We start from the raw sequence: 8,658 nt of genomic DNA on the forward strand, positions 1-8,658 counted from the left end.
GAAAGGCTTGGTTAATGCGGGGCTTTATATTCATGTCTTTCACATAATGTTTGTTGCGGTGCAAGAGTAATCTGTGTCTGTGTGCGCAAGAGGAACCGTTGCCGTGTCCTGTTCTCTTTAAAGGCTGAGCTTGACTGTCGCCTCAAGTGTCGCAATAAGAGGACACGCTTTGTATTCCATCTGTAAGGATGTGCTTCAGGCTCTGCAACTAGCTTCTGTTTCCTCAAAGCATTTGAACCTCTTAATGATTCGCTTTACGGTGTTCAAGCTTGCATCTAACCCTCAAATTCGAAAATAACGAAATAAATCGCTGCGCTTAACGTAACTCCCGTAAAGGCTCGTTCGCTTCCAATACCCCGTTCCTTTCGTCCAGATCGACTGAACGACTCAATGAAATAGAAAACAAGAAGAATAGTGCTAAATACACCCCATTATTTGCATTTCATGGAGTTGCAATTTCTTACTCTTGTAGCCTTTCTAGATTAACTCGCATGTATTTACATTTAAATGTTTGCGTAATTCTGCGGACTGGAAAATGTGCTAATGGCAGAAAGTGGAATGTGCATCACATTCCGCATTTCAGCTAACAAGATCAATCTTGCAAAGCCTCAATTAACGTTGTGTTAAATAGACGTTAGGTAACTAGAATGGAAAAATTTATTCAAGAAATCAATTGTACCCTTAGCAAGCAGCAGCTAAAACCGGATGGTCTCCAGTTCAGGCAGGATGCATTCGTTTTTCTAAAGTTCCCTCTACGATTGTTGCTTAAAGGGGCTTTTTTACCATGCAATTTCAATCCTACATAAAAAAACACCATTTTGTTAATCACGTTTGCCTGAATGGAAGAACTAAATATCAATGGATCAAGACATGAGCATTTATCTTCTCAGTGCGTGACGCCTGACGCGTGCACTACTGAATAATATCGCGACTAAACAAAGGATTCGAGTTATCGACCCAATACTGTAACTCGGAGTAGAATTTGATACCTTCGCACATCAATTTTTCAGTGTGAGGTTCTCTCGATTTCTCTCTGTGCTAGGCTTGTAAGGCACTGTAGGCTAGTAAATACTAGAGGCATTGTAATGGAAGCATTAAAGGTAATGCTCCATTCTTCCAATGCGCAAAAAATCTTTCCTTTTTGAAGTTTGTCCATCGCTCGCATCTAGTAATTAAGACTGCTATAGAAAACCAATGGCGAAAGCTTTTGACGACAACAAAAATTTCAGTAGCGAAAAAATGCAACTACCCCCATGGGAGAGCTGCAGATGCATTGTAACCGGGCATTCTTATGATTTATGCAAAAATTGCGTTCGTAAACAACTTCGCGTTGAAAAATGCACTTGTCCAAAATATCTGAGTATGATGCCATCTAAACTCTCCCTTTTCTCACTCGCCGTCCAAAAACAAAAGAAAGCTGCACTCTCATTCAACAGAAACTTTGGCGAAAAGATTTAGACACACTCGCACCAGTTGTGACGTAGGAGTATCCAGCCACTAGGTCAAGCTCTAACAGTGGGAAAACATGAAACACGTGGCGTAATTGCGACTTGCGATCACTGAAGCTAAATTGCGTCGTTTCGGCAGCTGCTCAATCTGAAAACAATGTGGCGTGTTTCAAAGGGTGCGCTACTTGTTAGAATAAACTTCTATATTTAAATCACAGGGCGCTGATTCGTTTGTGCAGGCAGTGGTTATTTCTTGCTCGTTAGTTTCGACTGACCAAATTTACATGCGCCTTTGAGACAGAACATAGAAGAAACTTTCCGATAAACTTGGAATGCCAGGATAAGCAAAGAATCAGTAGCGTCCATTCAAATTGAAGACGGGCCATTTTGGGTGTCTGCGACAGATAGGCATGCCTTCTCTGAGGTTTATCGATGTACACTGATTGGCTCCATGGCTGGAGCGCTCAGCTCTAGCAGCTTCCTCGCTTAAGTAGACGGTCGTTATTGTACTGTGCGCAATAGTTTCTATATTTTACCGCCTTTCCATCTTGCCCTTTGCTAACTAGTTTTGTTTCATGCGCGCAGGACCTGCAATTCTGCAACAACGAAAGCCACAACGCAGAAGCTCCCAACGAGCATAATCACCTCTGCGGCGGTAAATCTACCTGGCATGTCGTCTCACACAGCGAAGATTTCAACGGGTTAGTCCGAAGGAGTTGTCGCAAAGATGTTTAGGCCTTATCGATCAAATGAAAATTTGTCACGTTGTCTTCACCTATGAAAGTGACATTAAATATACCGCTTGCAAAGAATATCTTAATTTTCCAACTAATTAGAAGCTACTTTCAGAACATGAAAATTCTAAATAAAAGGTTTTTGAGCTCAAAGCTATGTTTCTGGGATAAGTAGCTAACAAGCTGCGTGGATACAACAGCCTCGCAAGTCTCATGAGACTCAATTCTCGTCTTATTGTGACGCTGATGTGGCCGTGCCCTCCTCTCTTTCAGACTATTTTTCAGAGTGTCTTCTGGAATATCATTAAGCTAAGGCTTCATCTTATAAAAGATGTGTTCAAATTTTGTGCCTATGCGTCCCGAAGACAATATGATGAGTGATGTGAAACGAGTTTAAGAAATGCAGACAGCAGGGGGAAAACAAAGCGTCTTTATTAACACACTGCTATATATTAGGCTTAGTCGTTGGGTGAATCCCCGTTTCCGGAAGGCATTGGCAGGAACTGCCCTCGTTGCTCAATCGGCCAAACATTTGAAACCGTCAGAGTCCGCGTCGGATGGGCTTGCTTCTCATTGGCCGATGGATAAGTCTTGGAGGGGGGAGGGGCATGTTGGGGCTGGGTTGACAAGCCCATACCACTCCGTAGATGTGGCTGGGCTCTCTCAGCTTTGAAGGAATTCAGGGGTGAACTCATTGGAGTACACACTTCTTCAGGAGTTGTAGTGTGATGAATGTGTCATTTTGTAATCTACTGATTGTGTTCTCCGTGCTTCATAAAGTTGTAATAGCGTTATCACGTTTAGAGATTTCGTGGGGTCTGCTACGACTCTTGATCATGGCGCCACCTGTGGCAGCAACTACTCATCACGTTTCGATATTTCGTAAGGTCTCCTACCGGCTGGATCGATGGAAGGTAGGAGCATCCCCTTTGAAACGGGGCAGTGGTAGTTGCCACCATGCTGTTTTTTCGTTTATTTTTGTTTAACTCTGCTGTAAGTTGTAAATACCATTTTCTTTAAAATACGTCTTCCTACACTTTAAAACTTATGTCACCTCTCTGCTTTTGAGCCAGCAATCCTCCAGTCGCTTTTTGCTCATTTCCACCGCAGATTTATTTAGATGACTATTGTTATCTCCAAACCCTAAAGCCTCAGGAAGAGTGACTGTGCCTGCATTGACATCGGGAAGGATACCATAACATTTTATAATACGGTGTTCTATTGTTTCTACAGATTTACCACACACAGCACATGTGTCATCTTCGTTAAATTTCTTTTTTAGCGGCGCGTTTTAAGACACCCTGACCTAGCTTCAAAGAGGAGGGCACTGCCTCTTGAGTTATCATAAAACGTTTCCTTCCTGATCGGCCTTTTCCAGCATCGATATAGTTCGACACTATGCTTCTTTTTCATTGAATTTATCCAACTTTAACCTTCGATGTTTCTAACCTGTCTTTTAATGCTCTTTCTTTCTCCTTCCTCGTCTCTGTCAAACTTACTGGCCGGCTTTCTCGTTCGTTTCCGCCCCTGTGTGTCAACGCTCTTTCTGTACAGGTACTTAAATACCTTAGCTGCCCACCTGTTATAATCCAATTTCCTCAGGCGTTCTTCGTATAGGACTTTACTCTCAGCTTCCCGTGCTTCGCCCGTTGCCCAGCCCATATCCCCTGTACTGCCTCGTTTGTGGTTTTCCCGTGGGCACCTAGTGCTAATCTCCCAACAATTCTCTGATTTACTTCTAATCGCGACTGAACTTCAGCCCTTAAGCATAGAACCGCATTCCCGAAAATAAGCCCCGGCACCATTATTCCTTTCCAAATACCTCTGAGGACTTCATACCTGTTGTAGCCCTCCAATGCCGTATGTTTCATCACCCCGGCATCTATTCGCCCTTTTGCTATGAGAGACTGTTCGTGCTTTTCCATGTACATATGCCCTTCGTTTACCCATACCCTGAGTTATTTGTATTCGGCCACTCGGGGTATTTCATGGCCTTGTACTGTAAGCTCCTGATCAGTTGTGCCGTTGAAAACCATCACACCCGACTTAGTTGCACTAAAACTGAAACTTAGACGGTCTCCTTCGTCTCGACAGCAATTCACCAAAGTTTGCAAATCTTCCTGGCTATCTGCTAACAGTACAATATCGTCCGCGTACTTTAAACCCGGTAGTCGTTGCTCAACAACCTTTCCGCCTAATGTGTGCGACAGATCATAACCTAGATTTCTTCCTTGTAGCCTTCTATTCATACTTATTTATTTATTTTATTTATGTACATAATGCAGACCACAGTTAGGTCCAAGCAGGACGGGCACTGTACAGAATGAGTGAATCAGAAAAATCACATGCCAACTTGCAGTTTACAAAAAAAACATGCATACAGTTACAAAGCATGGCTCATGTCAAATATGCCAATGTTGGTCCGTGGGGGGCAGAGAGTTCCAGTCCGCTATTGTGCGTGGAAAAAAATAAAATTTGAACACATTTGAGCGTGCGAACTATGGTGCTAATAGGCTGGTGCGATAGTGGCGGGTGCTTCTTGCGGGCTGAGGGAAAAGATATAATGACGGTTCAAGTCCCAACTTACGTTTGAGCAAGAGGGAAAGAAAATCTAAACGGGTACCTTCACTAACATGCCGTCTGCCACCTTAGTGAACCTTTTCGACGACACTCAAGGCGGGGGGGACACCATGAGACTGCATTATTTCGGAGGGTGAATCAGATTTGGAAAATTTGGAGAACACAAACCTAACTGCCTTCCTTTGTATTTTTTCAGTCTTCTTTATGTTGGATGCCGTATGCGGATCCCAGACTACACACGCGTATTCGAGTTTTGGCCTGATCAAAGACAGATAACTAAGAAGCTTTACGTTGGGAGGGGAATTCCGAAGTTTGTGTCTCAGGAAACATAGTTTTCTGAACTCAGATGAACAGATGTTGTCAATGTGGGCGTTCCATGACAGATCATGAGCGATTGTCAAACCCAAGTACTTGACCGAAGTAACTTCCTTAAGCGGGGATGACCCAAGAATATATGCATGTTTTATCGGATTCCTTTTACGAGTAATGCAGAGAGAAACAGTCTTGTCCGGATTTAAAGCCCTCCCCCAACGACTGCACCAGTTCACTATATTAGTGAGGCTATTTTTCAGGTCTATTTGATGACGAGCACTCGAGTTTTCGCGAAATAACACACAGTCATTGGCATATAGTCTGATCTGAACACCGGGCACAACTTCATTGATAATATCGTTAATGTACAGTAAAAACAGTAAAGGCCTCAGGACGCTTCCTTGGGGCACACCAGACGCAACAGGAAGAAAGCCGGATTGTTGTCCACCAAGAGCGACGTATTGTTTTCGGTTATTTAAATAATCACTTATCCAAGAATAAAGAATATGCGGGAGGCGAATGGAATGTAGTTTTAATATAAGGCTGCTGTGTGGGACTATGTCAAACGCCTTGCTAAAATCTAAAAAGATTGCATCAATCTGACCATTAATATCTAGTACTGAGGCAAAGGAATGAACTACAGATACTAGCTGCATCACGGTAGAGTAACCTTTCCGGAAACCGTGTTGGAAATTATTTAGTACCGAATTACTCTAAAAAATTCGTTAATGCGGGTGGCGATAACATGCTCCATCATATTGCAGCAGGACGAAAGTTGATATAGGGTGGTAGTTTTTTAATACGAGTCGGTCACCTTGTTTAAAAATGGGCACAATTCGGGCTGTCTTCCATTCGCTTGGCACTTTCGCTGACGACAATGAGGTGCGAAACATAATAACAAGGAACTTGGCAACAGATTCGGCATATTTGTGGAGAAAAATGTTTGGAATATTGTCAGGGCTTATAAAGCATGAACAGCAGCGGTGATAGAGGAAAACATTGCCTTAATCCTTTGTGTACCTGGACAGTTGGTTGTTGTACTCTTATTTCCTTCCCATGTTATTTCAACTTCATTTTCTCGATATATTTCCTGTAGAAAATTAATAACCTCATGACTGACACCTTCACCTTTTAATATGTTCCAAAGGAGTTCCCTGTTCACGTTGTCGTATGCACCGCTTATGTCCAGGAAGGCTAAATACAGAGGTTTGTTTTCCGCCTTAGCTATTTCTATGCACTGGGTAAGCACGAACAGGAAATAATCTAAGCGTCTACCACTTCTGAACCCGTTCTGAAGTTCTCCGAGCATTCTATTACTTTCTACCCATGACTGCATTTTCATTTTCACCGCCTGCATCGCCTATATGTAACTGATGTTATCGTAATCGGTCGGAAGGATTTTATGTTCGTCTTATTGCCTTTCTCTTTATATATCAAATTCATTTTACTCTGCTTCCAGCTGTGCGGAATTTACTGATTTGTTACGACTGCCTCCAATGTTTTTATCAGCGTTTCCTTGCCTCTTGGGTCAAGTTCATTAATTAGCTTGATTGGAATTTCGTCGATCGCTGCGGACGCGCATCTTGGAATATTTGCTTCCGCCTTTTTCCAGTTAAGATTCGTCAGTTCCACGCTGTTTTCTATTGTGCTGTCCTGTGTTGCTCTCTCATTTGGCATGATTACTCTAACGTCTTTCTTAAATGACTCAGCTATAACTGATGAAATGTAGTTCACAGCATCATCTCCCTCTAAACATTATACGCTTATGATCGCTACCGAGGCTGTACTTCCCCTCTTCGTCTATTTTCATCATTGCGAGCTTGCTGTACATCCCCTGCGAGATTAAGCAGTAGTCAATGGTCGTTTGCCTGTTACGGGATACCCACGTGATTTGTCCCTCACACCTAGTTTCTCTGTTTACAATAACTAGGTTGTGTCGCTCACCGAAGTCTAGCGTCAACTTCTCATTACAATCTGTGTATCCATCCAGATCCCCGAAGTGACCATTCATGTCCCCCAACAGAATAATGTCGGCGTCTTCTCCAAACTGCTTTATATCGTCATTGAGACACGCAACTAGATCCGTGTTCTCTTGCCTGCATTTGTCCCCTGTCCCTAAATAAACTACTCCTAGCCATGTCCTTTTACCGGCAATTGTACCCGATACCAAGACATGTTCTTTGCAAGTTGACTTTATTCTTTGCCAATTTGTGCCTTGATGTATCAGCATACCTGCTCCTCCTCCCTTCCTCTTCGTTGTTGTTCTGTTTCTCCCTTCCCAGACGTAGCCATCAATATACGGTGGGTCTTCTAGATCCCTGAATGTGCCTCGCATAACGCGTATACACCTACTTCTTCGTCCTTCAACTGCTGTTCTATCTCTAACCACTTCGCTTTCTTTATACCGCTTTGCATGTTTATGTACCTGATCCTGGCGTTAAATTTATTTTTTGTAGTTTTCTTTTCGGACCTCCTAGTGGCCATTTTATTGGCATCAGCCGTCATTGCTACACTTTCTACTTTGCTTCTACCTACCCCTATGGCCTGATTCGCAGTGGAGCCCTAAAAAAGCTACTGCCCGGCCTGCCAGGCGTCACCCGATTTCAGCTCCTAGCCCTCCATTAAAGTGGATGCCATCTCGTGTAAAGCCTCCGCCAAAGCGTGCTCTATGCACTTCCCTGTTTATGTCTGCCACTTCAAAGCCTTTCTCCTGGCTTGACTTCCTTATCTCTCGATTAACAGCCACAACGTCCTTGGCAATTTCTTTGTTCCGTCCTTGCACTTCCGGCACTGTGCACACCACGATCTCGACTTGCTGTGCTATCGTCCTTAAATCGTCAACTCCCTACGCTAATCTTTCCACTACTTTTGCGACTTCACCATTCAAGACATCATTTAGCCCCGCAGCTATCACAACCAAACTGCGCTCTTCAACATTCTTAGAAAGTTCGTTTTTTTGTCTCTCTGAGTGCTGCGTTCATTTTCCTTTCTGGGAATACCCCGACTGCTACCCGCTTATCACCCTTTACACGCTTCATTATAGTTCTTTTGCACCTACTCATATTTAAGTCACCACCGATAAGCACTTGCGTATTCCCTTCCTCCATCCTAACTTCCGGATTATTATGCCGCCTCTTATCTGTGACTGCGCCCTCATTCCTGGAAGTTAGCTGGTTCCCCTTCTCTCCATCTCATCCAGACTTCCTAGCTGCCACGTGTGCGTAGCAGTTCCTGTCTGAACCTGCCTGACCTAATTCTTTATCGCTGTGTGTGCCAGCGCAGGCCCCTTTCACGTGGCTGGCGCTGGAATGTCCGCCAATGTGGCTTCGCTTGGCGGTGTCAGCCATTTTTGCCTCCAACACTTGACTAAGCTGTTCTTGAAGTTTCCGTTTCTCTGCCCTCTCTACCTGCAGCTCTTTTTCTAGGGCATCCATACATAGCGCTAGGCTGGTGTTCGCTTCGTCAGCCCTGTCCAGGCGTGCACTTAATACGCATCATTTGCACATAAAATCCGCGCCTTCGGCCTCCTCTGCAGATTCGAACCACGTTTCTTTCAAATTCACCGACGCCTCACACTCCTTGCA

This window comes from Amblyomma americanum, chromosome 7 (genome assembly GCF_052857255.1).
Source record: "Amblyomma americanum isolate KBUSLIRL-KWMA chromosome 7, ASM5285725v1, whole genome shotgun sequence".
NCBI lineage: Eukaryota > Metazoa > Arthropoda > Arachnida > Ixodida > Ixodidae > Amblyomma > Amblyomma americanum.